At 34.4% G+C, this 23,357-nt stretch overlaps 1 long non-coding RNA gene and 3 other non-coding genes across 4 annotated transcripts; all 4 read left to right on the top strand.

The window, feature by feature from the left end:
• The first annotated feature begins 9,212 nt into the window (after window positions 1–9,212).
• Window positions 9,213–9,330, top strand: LOC141654138 (U5 spliceosomal RNA). Its single transcript, XR_012547705.1, has one exon. It is a non-coding gene; the product is annotated as a U5 spliceosomal RNA (small nuclear RNA).
• Window positions 9,331–11,522: 2,192 nt separating this feature from the next.
• LOC141652189 (uncharacterized) lies at window positions 11,523–19,123 on the top strand. Its single transcript, XR_012547017.1, has 3 exons — window positions 11,523–11,607; window positions 11,725–11,832; window positions 18,943–19,123. It is a non-coding gene; the product is annotated as an uncharacterized LOC141652189 (long non-coding RNA).
• Window positions 11,941–12,156, top strand: LOC141654126 (small nucleolar RNA U3). The gene has a single exon (XR_012547697.1). It is a non-coding gene; the product is annotated as a small nucleolar RNA U3 (small nucleolar RNA).
• Window positions 13,832–14,027, top strand: LOC141654398 (U2 spliceosomal RNA). The gene has a single exon (XR_012547959.1). It is a non-coding gene; the product is annotated as a U2 spliceosomal RNA (small nuclear RNA).
• Window positions 19,124–23,357: the final 4,234 nt, after the last annotated feature.

Here is a 23,357-nt window from a genome sequence, read left to right as displayed (position 1 = left end):
TTTGTGTGATGAGTGAATTAGGTCAAGAATAATTAGAGAAAATAATCTCCCTCTTTCTACCTTTAAAACCGTGTAAAAGAGAAAAATAAGGGAAGATTTTTCTTCCTCTTATTCGGTTTTGACCGAGTGACCCCAACAACCAAAACAAATAAGGATATAATCTTCTTATTTTTGGTTGTTGTCTAATTGTATATTATGTGTATTATTTATCAATTGTCATATATATCGACATGTATTAATAAGTCCACTTATAACAGTTTGCAGTCGATTTATCAATACCAGTCTGTCAACATTTATTATGACAATATTGTATAATATATACATTAACTATAAATATCGCATATTTATAATTTGCTTATTAAATATAACCGTTTATGTTTAATTACGAATTAACATCTTAATTCGTTTAAGCTAACATTATATACATTAATTAAATATAACAGTTTATATTCAATTTACGAATTAACAGTTAATTCGTCTCAGCTAATATTATTTAATTGTATTAAATAATCGTCTCATCATCACATTGACTAACCATTTAGTCAAATACATGGACTAACCTTTTAGTCATATAAGGCATCAATGTGATTATATTTTCATACAATCACATCTCTCGAACACATCCTTTAGGTGTGACTTTTAGGGACCAGTTGATCACCGCCATCAGTATGATAATAACGTCAAACTTCTAGCAAGCCAACCGTTATTAAGTAATCGTTAATAACCTGATAAAATACTAAGTATACCCTTGTGAGCCTATAAGAGATTTATATATGTTATCACACTAACTGTGGAGGACACAAGCTCCAACAAACTCCCACTTGTCCTCACAAGTGTATGTGCGATAACCGATTCTCATATCCTAAAATTTCTCCCACTCAATGTAAAACAATTTGCAAAATCCGTATTCACAAAGGTCGTATTTTACAAGTGATCAATATCAAGAGTGGTTTCCCCGACTAGAGAGTAACTTAACTGATAAACGAATCATCATTCAAGCATGGCCATGCATTTCAGTTACAACTCCTCGAGTGGCCCTGAGAAATAACTAAACCTGATAAAGGTTGGATATTTTCTTCAACTCGAATCCTGCAGATATAAGCACGCGTATGAAATGACCCAAAGTGAAAATCGCAGCCTCCTGTTACGGTCGACCATGAGAAAGAAACCAAAGTCACCCAAAAACTGCCTTAATCTCAAGAGACAGTCGATAGTCAAAAGAATCGACTCTAGGAACACAATGGACGTCCAATCCACGACCTGGCACCGAATGTTTTTAAACATTTAGGACTCCATTACGTTGTCACAATTTCTCCTACGAGGTATCGTTATAACTCGCATCTGTGATCGATCAGCCAACTGTTTGACTTATGGCTCGTTGAACCCACCATCAATCAACTTCACAAAATAATAGCCAAAGTTATCAGCTCATGTAGGCGATTACGGACCAAAACAAATATAATGTAATTCAGTTCACTTTGTGGCGTTCAAAGTTGTCGTACAATCCACATGAAAAACAAAATATGAAATAATACGATGAAGTTATAAATAGTATATGAAAAAGATAATGTATCGAATCCATAATCAACTACTACAACTCAGGAACACGTTTAATTCCCATGGAAATAACGTGCCCTTCATGCTTATCATATTTCAATGGCTCAATAGTAGAATCTGCTACAACTTCTTGTATGGCACTTTTCCAGCTGACCGCAGCACCATTAAGAGTAAAGACAAATCCAGACTGAGATTTCAAATCATCTCGATCCGTTTGGAAGCTAGCATCTGCGTAACCTATTGCACATAGCTTAGCATCTCCTCCATAAGTCAATGCCCAATCCTTAGTCCTCCGTAGGTACTTAAGGATGTTTTTAACAACCATCCAGTGTGTTTCACCTGGATTGCGTTGGTACCGACTCGTCATACTCAATGCATATGCCACGTCTGGACGTGTGCATATCATGGCATACATGATTGATCCTATGGCTGATGCATAAGGAACACGATTCATGCGTTCGATCCCTTCAGGCGTCGTGGGTGACTGAGACTTGCTCAAATGCATCCCAGAAGTCATTGGAAGGTTCCCCTTTTTGGAGTTGGTCATGCTGAACCTTTCAAGAATCTTATCTAAATAAGACTCATGACTCAGTGATAACATCCGTCGTGATCTATCTCGATAGATACGGATTCACAATATGCGTTGTGCCTCACCCAGATCTTTCATCTGGAAATGGTTCTTCAACCATCCTTTTACCGAAGATAAGAGAGGAATGTCATTCCCAATCAAGAGTATGTCATCGACATACAATATCAAGAAAACAATCTTGCTCCCACTCGACTTGATATATAAGCATGGTTCTTCGACCGATCGAGTGAAACCATACTCTTTTATCACCTGGTCGAAACGATGATTCCAACTCCGAGAAGCTTGCTTAAGTCCATAAATGGAACGCTTAAGTTTGCACACTTTCTTATGATTTTCAGGATCTATGAAACCTTCGGGTTGTACCATGTACAATTCTTCCTCCAAATAACCGTTTAAGAAGGCGGTTTTCACATCCATCTGCCAAATTTCATAGTCATGAAAAGCTGCAATCGCTAAGATTATCCGAATGGAACGCAGCATAACTACGGGTGCAAAAAATTCATCATAATGTAATCCGTGCACTTGAGTGAAACCTTTTACCACTAGTCGTGCCTTATAGGTATCTGGTTGCCCGTCTACAGAATGCTTTATTTTGTAAAGCCATTTGCACTGAAGAGGTTTTACCTTGGTAGGTAAATCAACAAGATCCCATACGTCATTCTCATACATGGAGTCCATCTCGGATTGCATGGCTTCTAGCCATAGCTTAGAGTCGGAACAGGTCATGGCACCTTTATAGGTAGCGGGTTCATTACTCTCTATGAGCAAAACGTCATTCTCCTCGCCCATACCAATGTATCTGCCTGGAGGATTAGAGACTCTACCCGACCTCCTAGGTTCCTGAGGAATATTAACCGTATCATCAGTTGAAGGAACAAATTCCTCCATCTGTTCCTCGGTTGTTGGTTCTTGAATCTCCGACAGCTCGAAGGTTCTATTACTTGATTTGTTCTCGATAAATTCTTTCTCTAAGAACTTTGCACTAGCCGCAACAAAAACTCGATGTTCGGTAGGCGAATAGAAGTAATGACCAAACATTCCTTTTGGATAACCAATAAAGTATGTCTTGACCGATCGCGGGCCGAGCTTATCCTTGTGTCTCCACTTGACATAAGCCTCGCAGCCCCAAACCCGAATAAAGGACAAGTTAGGGACCGTTCCCCTCCAGATTTCATATGGAGTCTTGTCAACAGCTTTAGACGGACTTCGGTTAAGTATAAGAGCGGCTGACAAAGGGCAAAACCCCATAATGAATCAGGTACTACCGTGTGACTCATCATGGATCGAACCATATCAAGTAGTGTTCGATTTCTCCGTTCGGACACACCATTTAATTGAGGTGTTCCAGGTGGAGTTAACTGTAAAACGATTCCACAGTCTTTAAGGTGCTGATCAAACTCATTTGAAAGATATTCGCCACCCCGATCTGAACGGAGTGCTTTAACCTTTCTTCCCGGTTGGTTCTCAACCTTGTTCTGGTATTCCTTGAATTTTTCAAAGAACTCACTTTTATGCTTCATTAAGTAGACATATCCGTATCTACTTAAATCATCCGTGAAAGTGATAAAATATCTATAGCCGTCTCTAGCGGTAATTGACATAGGTCCACATACGTCAGTATGTATGAGTCCTAATAGGTCACTAGCGCGCATTCCAACACCTTTGAAGGAAATTCGAGTCATTTTGCCGATAAGACATGATTCACACGTGCCAAATGTAGAAAAATCGAATGCGAGAACAGTCCTATTCTCGATGAGTTTCTTTACACGTTTTTCATTTATGTGTCCCATTCGACAATGTCATAGATAAGTTTGATCTTTATCACCAACCTTTAATTTCTTATTATTCACATGTAATATATCTGTGGTTTGATCTAAGATGTAAATTCCATTCATGGAAACTGCTTTGCCATAAACCATTTCATTAAAGGAGAAAATACAGCTATTATCCTTTATTGAAAATGAAAAACCGTATTTATCAAGTACGGAAACAGAAATAATGTTCTTAGATAAACTGGGTACATAGTAACAGTTATATAAATATAACTCAAAACCACTCGGGAGTTGGATTACGTATGTTCCCTTTGAGACTGCAGCAACTCTAGCTCCATTCCCGACTCACAGGTCCACATCACCCTTTGCGAGAGGTGTGATGTTTTTTAGGTCCTGCAAATGATTACACAGATGAGAACCACAACCAGTATCAAGTACCCAAGTTCCGAAACTTGCATGGTTAATCTCAATCATATGAATATAAGATGACATACCAACAGGAGTGACGCGGCCTGCTTTTATGTCCTCACGGTACACGGGACAGTTCCTCCTCCAATGCCAAGTCTTGTTGAAATGGTGGCACTCAATGTCACCGCCCTTGCTCTTTGTCTTGCCTTGTGAGCCACTAGCCTCACCAGGCCCACTTTTACCGTTTCCTGACTTCTTAAACTTTGGCTTTCCTACAGTTAGGTCGCCGGGAGCTTTGCCCTTACCCTTATTCTTGCTGGAAATCATGAGAACATCTTGCTTCATGCTCCCACTCAATTTCATATCGTTCTCGGTCTGTACGAGAAGTGAGTGCAGCTCATGAGGACTATTCTTCATGTCATTAATGTAGTAATTTGCCCTGAATAGGGCAAAACCATCATGAAGTGAATGAAGCATACGGTCAATGACTATGCTCTCACTGATTTTGCAATCAAGTGCCTCCAGTTTCTCGACATTCTCAATCATGTTAAGAATGTGTGGGCTAACCGGTTGGCCCTTCTGGAATTTCCCATCAAAGAAGCGACAGGTATGCTCATAAGTAACGATTCTCGGTGCTTTTGAGAACTCATTAGTGAGCGTGGTGAAAATCTTGTTTGCACCTTGGGCAATGAAGCGTCTTTGCAAATTGGTTTCCATTGCAAAAATGAGTACGTTCTTTATCGCACCCGCTTCCATGACGAAGTCATTATAAGCAAGTGACTCGTTAACTCCTGCATTGGGGCCTGGGTTTAGCGGTATTGGCTCAGTTAAGTACTTGAGCTTACCGTCAGCAATGGCAGCATTCCGTAATGATGCCTCCCAGTCCGCAAAGTTGGACCCGTCATTTTTCAGTCGTGTAAACTGATTCATGTGGTCCATGAAAGCTTTGAGCCAGGACTCGCGTCCAAGTGTGGCACTTGGCATAGGGATTACGTTATTTCCAACCATTTGTTGTAAGCAGTATTATCAAAATAAAACGTATTCTACACTGCGAAAAGAAGAAAAATATAATAAGCATACTCATCGTTTTGATTTAAGTCTAATGCAATACAGTTATAATGCGAAGACTCAAGCATTTATACAATTGACCTCCCTCAAGAATTATATAAATGATCCCAAGACTCAATTATCTGTAAATTGATAAGCCAACCTCTTGGCTAATTCTACTGTTAGAATTCTTGGTTGATAAATTTCTTTAAATTCTATCTATAGTCCAGCATAATCACGAGAAACTCTTCGGATTATAATGTTGAGGTAAACTAAGTCAATACAAACTACTTACCCAACGTAGAAGGGGTCATATGGAAAGTAAGGTCCTATATGCCTACCGACGAAGAAGGGATTCATAGATGTTTGGCCTATCAAGACTAGTCTCAATTTCAGTTTTAGAGGAAGATCCCATCAACTTTATTTTAATTCATTTTAAGTGAACTAATATCTAGCATGCGAGAATGAATAAACTAAGGTGATGGCTTAAAATTGAGTGACATCTGTATGTCCATGATAATTAACATTCAATCTATATGAGTCAATTTTCATGCATATAAGTAGTAGGTGGTTTGGTTTAGGCGGAATATGATGCACTAACTATCATGTGAAGAAAAGCAATAAGAATGGAAAAACGTAAAACAAAATAAAGTCCTAGTGTGGCCTATCTACCAAAATGAACATAAATACAACTTTGGAATCCTTCCTAGGACCCGAGAAGATTGTCTTTATGTTCCATCTTGGTCCATGTAGCGGGAGTGAGCAATCCAATCTCCATCTTTAGTCTTCTCAAAATTACAATTAAAAATTACAAAATGAACCTATTTACATTCTAATTTCAAAACCATAATACTTAAAGAAAACCAAAAGGAGATACGAGATCTCAAAATTACATAAAAATTATGTTTCCATCATTACGAAAACATAATTAACTAAGGCCACACTAGGTATTACAAATTACAACCGATTGCAAAAATACGTAAATAAACCATTCAACTAAACATTCAACTAAATAAAAATGCATCAACAATAAATTAATCATTCAAGACATAATTCCTTAATTATGTAGAGTAATTTATCCAAACCACCTATTTAAATGATCAAATTATGTGACAATTCCTCAATTACTCACAATAATTCCAATCTTAATACATATTAATCTTGTAATATGAATTAATCCAATATTATTTTAAACCTCTTTAAAATAATTAGGTATCTTAGAATTGTGAACTTTTTCACAACAAACAATTATACATTATTGAAATAATGTATAATTATTATTGGCCAAAATAAAACAATTTTTTTTTATTTCAATTACTCTCGGCATTTAACAATAAACAAAAAAACAGTTTTTTTTGTTTTTTTAATAAATGCCCTCGGCATTGACCATAAAAACGAAAAAAAAAAAAAAACTTTCATACTCGGCCTTTGCCAAAAATTAAAAAAAAGCCTTTTTTTTATATTTCGGCAAATCTAAAAACAACAACACAGATTTCCCCTTTTTTTCTTGCGGCATTATGCCCTAAAAACAAAAAAAAACAGTTTTTTTTTTTTTCCAGAACTCACGGCATTTCAGCCGTTTTATTCTTACTTTTCTCGAAAAATTTTTTTTTTATGTGGACAATAAGTTTAATGTTGCTAATATAACATGATCGACATAAACATCATCTTTTAATTTAAACATAGATTCAAACTTCATGATTCAATTTAACCTCTTAAAATGAATATCCAAATTATGACAAAATCGATTATCCGTATATATGATTCATCACAATTGATTTGAACATGATTAAATTAACTTCTATGCCAAAACTATATAGCAAAAACAAATTATCAACAATGAAACAATTTCCATTTACATTTTAATTTAATTCTCATTAAATCAAAACATCTACAAATTTATCATATTATCATCTTAACTAATTAAAACAACAATATGAATAAATCAAATGGAAACAAAAAACATCAAAACCGAAAAAAAAAAAAAAAAAAAAAAAACACCTCGGCATAAATTTTTTTGTGTTCGGCCGAAAAGAAAAAAAAAATTTCATCAAATTTTTGTTTAAATTCATTTATGAAAATCATACAAAATAATTTCGTAGCCTATGCTCTGATACCACTTGTGGGAAATATCGGTATACTTCCTCTAAATTTCGTATTATAACGAAATTATAATAATGAAAATACGAGTCATAAATGAAATTGCATAAACAAAATAGAAGAGATTAAGAATCAACCTTTGGTCCTAGCAATTTTGGCCTAAGAACAATATCGAAATCGATATTCTCCTAATCGTTGCACCCCAAGATGCTATGAGAAATGCCCCTCAATTTGCTAGAATGAGATCCCTAATTTCTTGATTAATTTTTAGGGTTTTTGTTTTGTGTGATGAGTGAATTAGGTCAAGAATAATTAGAGAAAATAATCTCCCTCTTTCTACCTTTAAAACCGTGTAAAAGAGAAAAATAAGGGAAGATTTTTCTTCCTCTTATTCGGTTTTGACCGAGTGACCCCAACAACCAAAACAAATAAGGATATAATCTTCTTATTTTTGGTTGTTGTCTAATTGTATATTATGTGTATTATTTATCAATTGTCATATATATCGACATGTATTAATAAGTCCACTTATAACATTTGCGATCGATTTATCAATACCGGTCATGTCAACATTTATTATGACAATATTGTATAATATATACATTAACTATAAATATCGCATATTTATAATTTGCTTATTAAATATAACCGTTTATGTTTAATTACGAATTAACATCTTAATTCGTTTAAGCTAACATTATATACATTAATTAAATATAACAGTTTATATTCAATTTACGAATTAACAGTTAATTCGTCTCAGCTAATATTATTTAATTGTATTAAATAATCGTCTCATCATCACATTGACTAACCTTTTAGTCAAATACATGGACTAACCTTTTAGTCATATAAGTCATCAATGTGATTATGTTTTCATACAATCACATCTCTCAAACACATCCTTTAGGTGTGACTTTTAGGGACCAGTTGATCACCGCCATCAGTATGATAATAACGTCAAACTTCTAGCAAGCCAACCGTTATATATTAAGTAATCATTAATCAACTGATAAAATACTAAGTATACCCTTGTGAGCCTATAAGAGATTTATATATGTTATCACACTAACTGTGGAGGACACAAGCTCCAACAATATGGGCATCTAATAAGATTATTTTGGGTGTTACTTGAGGTAGGTGTTTTGTGTGCTTCACTCGGGTTTCACCCGTGTGAGTCGGGATTTGAATTTGGAGTCGGTTTTTGGCTCGGTGTCGGTTTTGACTCTAATTAGGGTCATTTTAATGTAAATGACATGATAAAGACATTCATGGCATTATTTTCGACATTCGAGATTTGGGTTGACTCGGGTTGACTCGAGTTGCGGGTTTCTGAGTCGGTTTTGGGCCCGAAGACGGTTTTAACTCTAAATAGTGTTATTTTAATGCAATTGAAGTTAGAAAACCATTTATGAAATCATTTTTCATATCCGAGTAGTGCATTAAACCGTCTCATGTATAGCCAATCCACGCACGCATGTCAAAAACACGTTATAGTCCGATCATCATCGGGTGGTTTTTGGAAGGTGCAGATACTGGGTATCTACATTATGTTGTAGCTAGGTAATTTCTGTAAATTGCAAGCAGGTCCAAAAACTAGACCATTGGAGTTGCTCTAAGCCTCTACTACTTCACAAGATGGAAACAGGACGAAACAAATGTCCCACATTACTAAGAATACGATTTTTAGCTCCAAATGTCAGTATAAAGACTTATTGTTTCGATAGTAAAACACATGCAGTCACGCAATGAGCACAAAGCGAACTATTCTTTCGCCTTTTACTAAAGAATACCGTGTGCTCGCTGCATTTTAGTGGCATACATAAATTTTTGGAGGAAAGCTTTCGTGTGAAGCTTCCATTAATTCAAGTTTGAGATTTTCTAGCCATTATCTGGGTGAATAAATAAACACTATTTTCCAAACTAACTATTACAAAATTAATTACTAATCTAACCAAATCTTTAGAGTCATTTTAGGTATATAAGGAGTACGAACCCTATTCTATAAACAGTACCGACTTAATTAAAAATTCGTAAACAATACCCAAGTTCACTTCGAACTACTAATAGTTTCAAATCGTCTGAAAATTCGTAAACAGTACCCAAATTCACTTTTTTCTGATATTAATAAAAACTCATTTTGTTTCCCTGTTTTGTATTTCACTTATTGCAGTATGAAATTTGTCGTTATAAATTTGTTTCCCTCACGTAGAGTTCACCAAATTTGTAACGACAAATTTTGCATTGCAATAATTGAAATACAAACCAAGGAAACAAAATGAGTTTTTATTAATATCAGAAAAGTTAATTTGGGAGTACAAAGTCTTTAAATTAGGGAAATAAGTTAGATGTTCGACTAATAGACCGTAGCTTTGACTTTCTTGATGCCTTGTAAGCGACATGCATCGATTTCTTCCTTGCGATATCTGATAAAAGAAATGTGCTAAACTGGCCTAGACTTATCAGAGAATTGGTGCTTTAACTTGCTCCATTTTGTCTTTCCCCAAAAGATTTGCAATACATCTGACCTCGGTATACCCAGGTAATTTGAGAATCTTTAATTTGCCAGATTCATATAGTGTATCTACAATGAAAAAGAACTATGCTGGAGGATTTCCCGTCAGGTGGAAGCTCATACAGGTCCTGTCTGGGTGGTCGACTTTTTGGACGGGGCATAAATGACCAGGCTCAGTTCTCCGGTCTAAAGATTTCCCAAATTACACTGACTTTATCCCTACCCCTCCAGCTCAGATGAAAATTTTTCGCAGTTATATTTACCCCATATTGTTTATATGAGCAGGAGGACGTGTTGGAAAGAGCCAAATCCGCCAAAGAAAAAGTAGTCCGTGAAGCCTTATTAGCTCAAGGACGTCTAGTGCTGATGAAGATGATGAAGATTCTAGTTCTGCTATTCCAATTGATGAGTAATATTTGTCTTTAACTCCCAGAAACATTTAAGAGTAATATTTAAATGACAGAATAGAAGTCTCCATGAAATGCAAATCGTAGTAAGTTGTAGAATTCCTTATCAACATCAACCGACTATGAATTTGCGAAAAATGCATATATATCTTCATGTCTATATGTAATGGTGTTCATTTAATTTCCAATTAGCCATAGACCGGCTCATATGATGGCTCATGTGTTGTAAACCAATGAACCCTTTATTTTGATGTATATATATAGTAGTAATAAGACTTAAAACTTGTAATTTTGGGTCTTTTCGGATCGTTTCAGATTGGGTCAATTACGGGTCAAGTGGTTTTGGATAGGGTAAACATTGGGTCAATCAAAGTACGTGCCGGATTTGCTCAATTCAGGTTTCTAAAATGTTATTCGTGTGACATTATAAGTTATAGCCACGGTATCTAAAATGATTCCATACCAAGCATGACTTGCTTAAAACCTCAACCTTTTGCTAGTCCTTCACTAAGTAGCACCAAAACGGACACAAATACAGACACGATACGAACACGTGACAGTGACACGACTTCCCCCTAAAATTCAGGACAAGGACACGTTATTTAAATCTAATAAAATATATTTTTATAGTTATAAATAACGTACGATTTTATTTTTATACGTGTATTTGATATTAAATTTAAATAAGTGAAAGTAAAGTTTTACCTTGACTATAACTTATTCTCATTTCCTACCCAAACGGAGTGGCCAAACCCATATTCGAACCAATCTCTTTTTGACATATCATTCCTCGTGTAGAGAACGGTATTCACCCTCAATTTAACTCATTTCCCCACCATGAAACAACGCACTATTCAGCCTAAATTCAACTTGATTTCGTTTGAAAGTGTGCCTAAAATGTGTTCAAATACTATGGACACATGTTTGAATTGAGACGTGTCCAAATAAATAAAGAAAATTACTTTATTAGACACGGATTTATAGGTGTTCGACATGTTTAGGCGTGTGTCCGATAAGTATCGGTGTCCGAAACGGTGTTCAATACGGACTACTGATTAGGAGGAATGTCTTTGCTACCGGGCAAACTATGTCAAACACGGACGACTAATTAAGAGGAGTGTCGTATTAACTTTCTTAGCAAACTGATATAGTGATAGACTCATAGCTCTTCTAGAATTTGTACCACAAGTCGGAATTTTCCGCAAGACCAAGGTAATCTCTCTCCTCATTCTTCCTTTTTTAGCTTAGCTTTCACTTTTATCCTCCATTTTATTTTCTAATTAAACCCAGTTAATCGTGATAATCACTCACTCTTTGATTATTGCTTAGTTCTAGATAGATCATCTGGAACACCATATGAAGTGCTTTGCAGAACAATCAAACAATGGCGTTTCGATATCAAAGCATATATAAGGCGAATTTCCTCGCTCTAATCAGGTACATAAGCTCATATTGTTATTACTTGTCTAATGATGAATAAAACCCATACCGGGGAAGTACTCGAGAAAACTGATGTTTATAGAAGCCCAGCAAAGGATACTTGACACGACCTTACTTGAACAGGATCTGTTACATAGCCGCACTCTCCGTATCCTCGAGATCTCTGAGCGAGGAAACAAAGTGTGGTTGATGAACCCATAGCCATGCGATCAGAGCGTGATTAACGGCTGCCATTGATCTTCGGACCAGTGGTTTGCTGTAGAGGATCGTTCCTCAGTCCACTCGTGGGCTTGGGATGGTCGCATGGTTGTCTGACGCACTTCCCCCTTTTTTTTACCGGTGTACTTGTTCAAGATACGAGTTATCCGACTCGTATGCAAGAACGTCACTACGCTGTAAATATATTGGGTATAATATCAATATATGTTTATTTTTTACCGGTGTACTTGTTCAAGATACGAGTTATCCGACTCGTATGCAAGAACGTCACTACGCTTAAAATATATTGGGTATAATATCAATATATGTTTATCATAGACTTGCAAAGGGTTAAGAGCTATGTAGTCATAAATAAACATGAATCATGTATGTTATTGTCATGAATCATGTATGTTTAGTCTACTAGTTATAAAAGTGAGGATCTAAAGGTGTGATTAATGCGGGTTTGGATCAAAATTTGAGAATTTGTGGTCCCGAACAAGCAAGAGGATGAGATGGGTTTGTGGGGATTAGCCTTTGTTAGCTTTATATCTCATTAAAATTCTTCCAAACTTGATAATCATAGTTCAAAACTTGAAAAACATACACATTAATAGCACAACTGCCTAAAGAAAATAACATCTGAAATACTTGTCATCAGCACAACACAATATCTCAACATATTGCAAGTTAGAAAACAACTAAAAGACATAAGTAATGCAAATCATACAAGTAAATATCATGGAAATCCATCTGGAAAATTGTCTTATTAAGTGTTAAGTAATCCCTTATGAGTACGTAGTCCCACCAATACGTTCCCACAAATAACTTGGCTAGACCTTAAGCACAAAATTAGGAGGAAAGCTTCTCTTCAGTTAACTCGACAAGTCTAGTACTTTTTAACAAAGGAAGGGGGGGAATCAAAAGGTGCTGAAATTACCAACTTACCCTTTCTTTGTGTGTTAGAAAAGTACTGCAGTTACTGAAGAGGATTCGAGGATCCTATCCTCGGATCCTGATTGCAAAATTAGCATATTTCACTATATGGAAATTTGAATCTGTCTAAACACTACATTGTTAGAAAAATTGACTTTGTGGGGGTTTAAATTGATAATTTCTTTTGCTTGTTTCCTTCGTTCTCCTTGTGTTTACCGTAATTATTCAAGAGTTGGGACAATGTCTCCTAAATTTTGAGTTTGTCACTCTTATAAAAGGGTGGTTGACTCGGTAAACACGATTTGCACGTTATCACATATATCTGGGATAACATAGTGGTTGCGGATTGTCTAGTATCTAGAAAATCTACTTTGTTTTTTTGGTACGGACATGTGGAGCTAATTTAGTGTACTTTTGTTTGGCTTCTGGGCGTTGCTTCTTGGCGTTTTGACAAAGCGGCGAACTATTGAAAATTATAGAACATGGCTATTTTGAGCATTATTGACATTCTTGTTTACAAATCTAAGTTTGCGGGTATGTCGTCGGATGTTGGTGACAAATGTAGTTCTGTTTTAATAATATATATCAAAGGTTCTGGTGTAGGCATCAAGTCCCCTTCACCCCTGTGAAAAGTGAACTAAATATTTAGAGACTACATTAATAAGTTTGAGACCAGGCTATAGCTTTAGGTGAGATTAGGATTCATGTAGCCATGTAGGAGCATTACACAATAGAGAGAGTGATAGGCTGCAATGATAAACAGAAAAGTTATAAAAAATTAGTTCTGTCCCACATCGAGCAAATAGTTCAAAGGAAAGGACTTGTCATACTATAAAATAGGCAATGAGCTATTGTAATAAGCATACCTTTCTCGGCCTTTTGGCTAAGATCAAGTGTAGTATCTGTTCTTATCAGTTTAATATCTGATATGTGGGCCATTGGCTCACACGATATTAAATTTATTTTTTAAGAGGGGAGGCCCATTAAGGTAGCTTGCTGCCTGGACCTTCACGCGTCGCCCATGCGTTGCACTATTGCTTGGGCCAGGCGCACCTCTCCAGTTCAGTTTAATTTTTATTGCTTCTCATGTATTTTTCCTTGGACGATTATCAAGGCATGAAACTGGGCATAATTTTCACAAGGTGTACAAAGTTTACATTCCACTCACCTGCACATTTGTTTTTCACCTGCACAAGTGATCCAAGTTATCAACGAATTATATGGGTTTGTTTTTAACAAATTCTCATTGAGGACGGGTACTATTTGTCACAAGCTGAAGACGGATTTTGCCCGTCTCACAATATGCAAGTGACAAATCAAGTTTGTTTTAACATTAATTTAATTATGGTTGCTTCTCAGTAATTCTAGTTATGTGTTCTAACTTCTAATCACTAATTAGGAACTCTATACGCGAAACAATATCAGTACATATTTTGCTGTGTGTTCAGATGATGTTCACTAGTGTTTGGTCATATATAATCAGCAACTGCTTTGGATTGCCATTGATACGTGATTAGTATTTGTTCCTACAAATTAGCACACCACCTCAGTTTCATAGATTTAAATGTTTAATGTTCACATGAAATTTGTAGAGAGATTTGAAGCAAAATTTGTAGAGCGGCTACTCACAAGGTAAGCAACATTTACCGATTGCTACTCCATAATCAAGAAAATAAAAAACGATATTAACCCCACCATCAGGCATTTACCGGTGTAACCCCACCATCAGGCATCAACAATCAGATTTAGGAGGCCCCCTTTGCATCTCTGAGTTACTGTATGGCTAAAATATTAGCACGTCTCTCCCTAATCATTAGTTTGGCTCTGCAATCTAAGGCCTTTGTTATATTGGTCTAGTAATATTAACTAAAACTAGTGTTAAACCCGTGCAAAAAATGCACGGGACGTAGTAACAATCGCTAAAATTAGATACGAAACATATAAATGAGCATGATTAAATTTGCAATCTCGTGACAATTTAAAAAATCCACAACTGAATATTCGACGTATATGTTATTACGATTGTTACTACGTCCCGTGCAAGGTGTAATGACGGGTCCAATTTCAGATAATTTGTTGGCCCATTGTTTTTTTTAAGTACAAACAAAGCCCAATAAACAACAATGTTGGTAAGAAGAGTCGGCCCAATAATACCCTAAACTGTGTAAATAATGACCAGCCCATCTACTCGATCCTATAAAACCCTAATTAAAATCCCCTTATATATATATATATATATACTCAGTTCAACCCCTCTTTACACCTTACCCTATTTTTCGGCCGTCACTCTCTATAATCACCCCTTACCCTATTTTTCACCTCACATCTCCCACTTCTCTCTGATTTCTCATAAATCTCCTCAAATGGAGCCGCTCTCTGATTTATCATCAACGATTAAAATCATGTGATCATCGTTTCTCTGCCGTCGTCTACTGCCTTTTTCAGTTGCTTTCCCGTCGTCTCTGCCCTTTATTCGGTATGTCAATTTTATTTTCGTTTAACTATTCCTTTTTTCATGTTGATTTTGTTGTAATTATCATGCTTCTTGATAGTTTTTTCAAATTTTCGATTGAATTTTGTTAAAGGTTTCATAGATCTGTCCATATTTCGTTTTAATTTCAATATTATGATTGAATATTGTATAAGGGTTTGTTTATGATGTTTATATTTGTGACAAATTTGTCGATCTTAATTTTTGTGACATGTTTGATAATGATTTTTGATTTTTTTCGTCTCAAGGAAGTTAATTTATCCGATTTGTTCAAATTTGTGTATACATTGAATTTCTGTGATTTTTTTCGTCTCAAGGATGTTAAGTCATCAATGATTTTTTATTATCATTTTCGAATTAACAAATAAAATTTTGTGCATGTTCAGTTTATGTGATTTATTTGTTATTTCATGTTCATTGTATAATTTTTGTGTTAATGTTCTTGTCTTCACCTCAATTTGATACACTAATTTCTGGGTTTGAAACCCAGATATTCAACCCCAAATGTTGAAATTCAACCCCAAATGTTGAAATCACCAATCCGACTAAGAAGCCCGAGTCTAAACCCGAGTCAACCGAGTCTATGCCCGAGTCAACCGAGTCTATGCCCGAGTCCATGCCCGAGTCAAGCGACTTAATACCCAGATATGCGAACTGAAACTTAAACTGACCCAAACCATAATCCTAAAGAATATGAAAACAGGCCCAATTTTGTCTAATTATTTTTAAATCTTCTGTTCTAACGATTATGTTTTGATTTCTCTTAGATTGTTTCAAATGGTAAGCAATCAGAGTATGCCTACACTTATTGAGATACGTACAATTACTGTCATTTACATTGAACAATTATTGAATTTCATTTTTTTAAAATTTGATGTAATATTCTGATTCACCCATACTAAGTATTTTTATTTCAATGCCTCATCTACAACATAAAGAGGAAAGGGAGTAATGATGATTTATTTGGGATATTTTCACAAAAGTTAAGTCATACTAATTTTCATATCTTTTTTTTTTTAATTTGTTCCCTCTAATTTAATTGAAGGAATTTGCCAATCTAATTACTATTTTTATTGATTTTTCAGGTTGTCCTATAAATATATATAATGATAATGATATTATGGGATATTGACTCAAGTATTCTAAAAAGATCTACTTCTGACATAATTTTTGATGCATAGAAAGATATGTATCTAAAACTTGATCTTATGAGATGCTTACTTGTGTCTTTTCCTTTGTAGCGCATTATTTAGAATTTTTCATGGGTTTAAATTACGGAATTAGTTCTACTCTTGTAATTAATTTGAGACCATAATTAATTTGAGACCATTATTTTAATAAATTCTATTTTGGAACCAATATGAATGTTCTTACTAAGTAATCTGAGACGATTATGTTAATAAATTTAGTTTTGGCTGATGTTGACTATAATTTTAATTAGTTGTTATTTTACGAATTGTTTGAAATCTACCAATTTTGTATGTCTTCCCTTCTTGAATTCTTCCATCGTATTTCTTAATAAGTGATTTTGTGATTAATCCTTGAATAACATTTTTCTCTTCATCAACCAATAAGAATTCAACTTTATGAAAATACCCTTTTCCGTGATTGTTCCAATCGTCTTTTTTCCATTTCCTTATCACCCTTGCTTTTATGTATACATTGAAGTCTCCTTCTTGAATTTCAGCAATCGTTTTTTGGGTCGGTTGTTACATTGTTGAATGTATTTTGTTAATGTGTTGTTTGTTTGGAAATAAGTGGTTGGAAAGGTTTGATGGTTATATGGAGGGAGTTAAATATGGGTTTTGGGTAGTGTGGGGGAGTTAATTGATAATGGCAGATTGTGGATTGTGGATGTAGTAGTGGTAATGTGGTATGATGTGTGGGAAGTTATTTGATAATCTGTAATTTTAATTTAATTAATTAATTTACTTAAATATAATTAATAATTAATGTTAATAATTAATATCATTATTGTGTATGTATTTTCAATGAACTACAGTATTAATATTAATATTCCGATTCTTATTGTGTTACAGTTGTGGACATTCTGAGATTTTATAAAGGTTCGATATCGATGATGAATGGGGTCGAATGAACTCGGTTTTTTTTAGCCTTGAGGTAGGTATGATTACTATTGGCAGCTAACTAAAATGCCACCCCACAAAAAGTGGTATGACGGCATTTAGTTATTGTTACCGAGTTTTCATTAAATCTCGATGATGAGTGGTATGATACCGATCTCAGAGATCTTTTATATTTTTTCATTTTTGTTTAAATTATTTGGTTTTTTTTAATTATTTTTTACATTATTGTATTTTTTTTTCTTGTCTTGATGTCAAGCAAAACAAAATGGAAGCAAAGGTCGTCCAACATTTGATGAATATAACGGATTATAATTTGTATTCATCTGTCTCTAATTTACTTTATGATTTTTAGATTTTATTTATGTAATTTGTAATATTTTATTTCGTAATAATGTAATTTTATTTAATTTTTCGATTTTAGATTTTAAATATCGTTTTTGTATTAGCAGCCAGAATCATTAGACGTTATTTAGACCGATTAACACCAAATATATGAATTTCTCTATTTCTGAGAGCGGTTAATTCATGAAATTTTGGTAGGGGTCGACATAACTTGTAATTTCTAATCTTTTGTCAAGCTATCATAGAAATTTATTGTAATTTTGTTTTGTAAATAGATTTTGTATGTAGATTTTTTTTAGTCGGTAGAATATTTACACGGAATAAATAACAACTATTGTTCAAGACGGAAATTAAACACGAAAATATCAGCAAATGTGGAGAGAGAGTAATTAATTCCCCAAAATTTTGTTGGGGCCCACCACTGCTGAATTTAAGCAACCAATAGAAATCCAAGAAAGAACTCAGCTTTTATACTAGGTAGATTGTTTGTAACGCAAGTACGGAGTACTTTGTATAATACTCCCTCCTATCAGTCTAATGTCCCCTTTCATTATAATACTTATCACATATATTAGAGAAAGAGGAATATTCGGCTGAATATTATAATATTCATCACATATATTAGAGAAAGAAGAATATTCGGCTGAATAGGAGGGAGTTATGTTCTACATTAAACCATAAACACGCTCTTTTTAATTAGCCTTGGCAAATAAACTATGCCGAAGTGAGTTGTATATGGAATTCAGATTCTTATTAGGGTAAGGATGAACAAACACGTTGAATTAAGATATTTAAAAAAACTGTGAAACTTAATCTAATGATAAGAGACAAAGAAACATAGTTCAATTACACTCCTACCAACTTTGTAGAGGTACATGACATCTAAGATACTATATAAACATTCTAGGCACAAAATAAAAATTTTATACGTATGATACCCCTCATAAAATACCTACCAAAGCAATTATACGTGTGGTTGTCATCAATTATAGTTTAATTTAGTGTGTGGTTGTCTTATTATCTTTATTTCAATTAAAGATGTTTTTTTTTCAGGATTTGTGATATAGATTGACAAAAGAGGCAAAGAGCAATGATAACTGATAAGATTGTATACTAAGATAGTATATTCACTTATTGAATGAATGAATGTTGCGGTTTTTTACAACCCTATATTTCATAGCATTAGTTGTATTGTATATATTGGTGTTAATATATGGAATTTCTTTGTCTGTTATCATTAGCATTAGTTGTATTGTATATATTGTATAACATTAGTTGAATGAATGAACAAACACGTTATCATTAGGTATTTTTTTGTCCGTTATCATTCAAATTCTTAGTGAGTTGTATATGGAATTCAAATTCTTAGGGTAAATTAAAAAAATTCCATGTTATATTATTAAGAAGTATAAGTTCACAATAGTTAGTACTCTTAAAGACTCTACATCCGCCATTTCAAATATCCGTGTAATTCTTATTTTCCGATGTTACATTGCAAGTTAGAAAACGACTAAAAAACGTTAGTAATGCAAACATTATTTAGTTTAAAGATAGTTGACTTCGATAATTAACATTATCATTTGCCTAAATGCAAGCATAATAAGCTCCTTTGATGAGGTGTGCATTATTCCCACATCAATATATTGAAACCAATATCTTCACATCAACTACCGCCTTAAAATCATAATTGGCTTCATCGTCCATGGCATCTCCTAATGCGGCTAATGAAAGATTAACACTAACTCTTAACATTTTACAAAAAGGCCATGCCTTAAAGTTATTTTCTGCAAAATTTTCATTTTTTTTTCTCTAAAGTGAAGTGTCATGGTGGACAGTTTAAGTGTCCGAGCACGCGACCTAAGTGTTGAAGTACATAGTGTCCACGTACAACGTAGACACAGTGTCCTCTATGACCATGCAGCTCCACTTGACAAGCACAATATGTATGGTCTGTGACTTTATGGTGCATTAATATACTTGGGGTGAAACTGTTTTTTGTTGTCTGGCTTCTTGTTAAAGGCTATTATAAATATAAATCATATTTTTATTTTATTAGTACACATTTTTTGCATGCTACCAAGTTTCATTGGCATTTTCTACCTATGATCTATTATATTTTTGTACTCCGTAAAAGGAAAAGGGCTAAAATTAATGTTGTTAAGCTTTTTAAAATTGAACTACCAATAGTTGAAGTTGGTTTATTTGTATTGTTTTGTACAGAGTATCTTTTAATGACTTTTATATACTCCATTTGTCCCGGTTATTCGTTTATCTATTCTATTTTTTGGTTTCCCTGTCAATTGTTTACCTTTATATTTTAGGAATGGCCTTTAATGGGTGACTTGATCATCAATCTCACTCAATTTGATGAATTTGAATCCTCTCCATTACTTTCTCTCAATTTCCTCTCTAATACACTCTTATTCTAATATATTTTCTCTCTCCATTCATTAAAACATTACTTTTATGAAATATTATAACCACTAGATCGTTCCAAGATTTAATTCGGACCGTTCGAAAGTAATGGAGGTTCATTTTTTTTCAAGTAATGGAGAGAATTCGGACCACAATTTGATCTATTTGTCATCAAATAATTGGTCCACTCCTCTTTCCTTGGTCTTTGCGCCAAAACTAAATAAAGAGACTGGGACGGGAACTAATTTGATGAACATAATGTGCAAAACAAGTCATAGTTTATTTTTAAAAAGCTTACAAATTCCGGCCTTATAGAGGTACAATTTGTAATAGGAGTCTCCTATGAATTTAAAAAAAAAATGTTCAAGATGTAACACGTAGTAGTACACTACACGGTGTCAAAGTGTGAGTGTCGGATGTAATACTCTCGATGTAACAGGTATTAAATATATCAATTTTAATTTTCTTGTTACCAGAAGTTTTGGAGATTGTTATAAAGGTGTATAGCAAAGATTATAGTACGGAGTACTATATTATTGCATGGACTCATTGCATGGACTCATTATTATTAGGATCAATTAATTTTTACACCCTTATAAAATCAACTTTTCTAAATTTACAACCTTATAAAAAAATTTAATATTTTACACCCTTATAAAACACTTCTGATCAAATTTTACCCCCTACGCTGATTCCGGTGTAAAACATGTTGAATTGACGATATTAACCCCACTTATTAATTCATTTTCATACTCTTATTTTCTTTTAGCTTATATTAGGCGGGATTTGATATTAGTTTGACCAATTTAGTAGTTTATCGTTGTTGATCAAAGACCAACCGTGGCTTGTTAACTGCTTAAATGCTATACTTGATACTAATCAATAAATCCGTTCATTTGCTGAGACGTCGTCTCGTCATCAAGCCTCCCTTAAACATGGTATGTTATATTATTTCGAAATTAGGGTAGCGAGACCCCCATCGTAGTCATCAAAAGGAGGAGAGAGGGGGATAGATAAAAGATAGAATGAAAGATAAAGAAGGTAGAAAAAAGAAGAAAATTGGTATACGAGAGAAAGGAAAGAGAGGTAGAGATTGAACACAAATAGGATCCTACACCCTGTTGTACAGTAGCATTGTACAACAGGCCCATATATTATATATTAAACTATTTAAGTCCAATAAAAATAAAAACATTCTACGCATCTCCTTTTTCCCTAATTTTGATTTCTCCTCAGTCGACAAACCCTTCTCTCTTTCTCTTCTCTAAATTTCTCTTAAACGCCAGTCGACAAACGTCACTTCTCCGTAATTCTGATTCTAAAAAGGTGAAAGGGAAGCAATAAAGGGAAGCAGTTGACATCATCATCAAGGAAGCAAAACGCATCTAACAATATTTCGGTGAACGAGAAGCAATTTACATCATTATCAAGAAGGAAAAATACATCTAACAATACTTTGAGGTAAATTTCTACACCAATCATACGAACTTTTATTAAAAGAATATGAACACATAAGAATACGAGTTATTAAGATAAGAATACGAGTTAATGTAAAATAGAATACGAACTAATATAAAAAGAATACGAGCTTAAAAGGATCACGAACTTAAAAATACGAGCACATAAGCATACAAGCTATTAAGATAAGAATACGAGCTTAAAAGGATCACGAGCTTCAAAATACGAGCACAAAAGAATACGAGCTATTAAGATAAGAATACGAGCTAATGTAAAAAGAATACAAGCTTCAACTATTTTCATGCATTAAAAATTTTGGATAAAAAAATTCCTTCAAGATGGTGTCACGAGTCATGTCATATGATTTGTTCCGCATAATCAATTAATTGTAATAATTTAAGGGAGAAGATGATTCATTAACTGGATGATGGAGGAAAATGGAGAGGAGTTACAAAAATATGGAAACTTTAGAGAGAGAAAGGAGATTGAATTGAAAATTGGATTGTTACTTTTTTTTTTTTGAAGAAAAGACTAAAATAGCCTTGAATGTACAATGCTATTGTACATCCAGTTGTATAATCTTGAAACTGGAAGAAAGACATAAGGATAGGGGCATTTTCGTCACAAATTATGGATTTTATGACAAAAATTTAAAATTTTGACGGAATATTTCATTTCTTTACACCAGAATCAGAGTAAGGGGCAAAATTTGATCATAAGTGTTTTATAAGGGTGTAAAATATTAATTTTTTTTTATAAGGGTGTAAATTTTGAAAAGTTGATTTTATAAGGGTGTAATGATTAATTGTCCCTTATTATTATGATCAATTTTCCACATATAGCTAATATGTTTTTTTTATGTCATTTTTGGTATTACTCCATATCATATATAGTTACCTTAAGATGTGAAAAAAGTCTGTTTGTACAGAATACCGAGTAAGATCACTGCTCTAAGAGCAATTCTAGTGGAAAGTTACAACTCCTTGTAGCTTGGATTTTCATCTCATCATTTCAAGCAACCCTACTTTACGGCTATAAAGTCGGATAAACTACAATACCTTGTAGCTTGTATGGATCCCACAAGTTTAATTACTATTTTAACTTTAATTTTATTCAATTTATACACTATATCATTCAAAGCATTTAATTCAAGCATGTAGCTTGTTTAAGCTACATTAGCTTCAAACATATCATACTTTTTCTTCCCTAACGGTTATGTGTGGACATGGGCCACGAGCCGGTCTGCGGACGAGAGCCGCCTACCGGTCCGTGGTCACGGGCCACCTGCACGCCAAGCCAAATTGTGGACATGCATCGGTCTTTTGAAAGCCACGCTCAGTGGCGTAGAAATGCTTTCGACCGGATCGCTTTAGATCGGTCGGTTTCGTCTCGGCAAAGGTCTCGAAACGATGCAGAGATGTTCGGAGTCGCCACCAAGCATTTGTGGGATGCTTGGAACCCGTTCGAATCCACTTTTTCCGTAGGTCAATCAAGGCAAAAAGCGGTGTTTGACATAGGTGCTAAAGATAAGGACTCGTCCCCCTTTTAGCCTTCTATGCCTAAAATGACTCTCGTACGCCCTGGATAAGGCCATC

This window comes from Silene latifolia, chromosome 4 (assembly GCF_048544455.1).
Source record: "Silene latifolia isolate original U9 population chromosome 4, ASM4854445v1, whole genome shotgun sequence".
NCBI classification, from domain to species: domain Eukaryota; kingdom Viridiplantae; phylum Streptophyta; class Magnoliopsida; order Caryophyllales; family Caryophyllaceae; genus Silene; species Silene latifolia.
The sequence above is the reverse complement of the archived record's forward strand: the minus strand, read 5'-3'. Positions and strand labels throughout refer to the sequence as shown.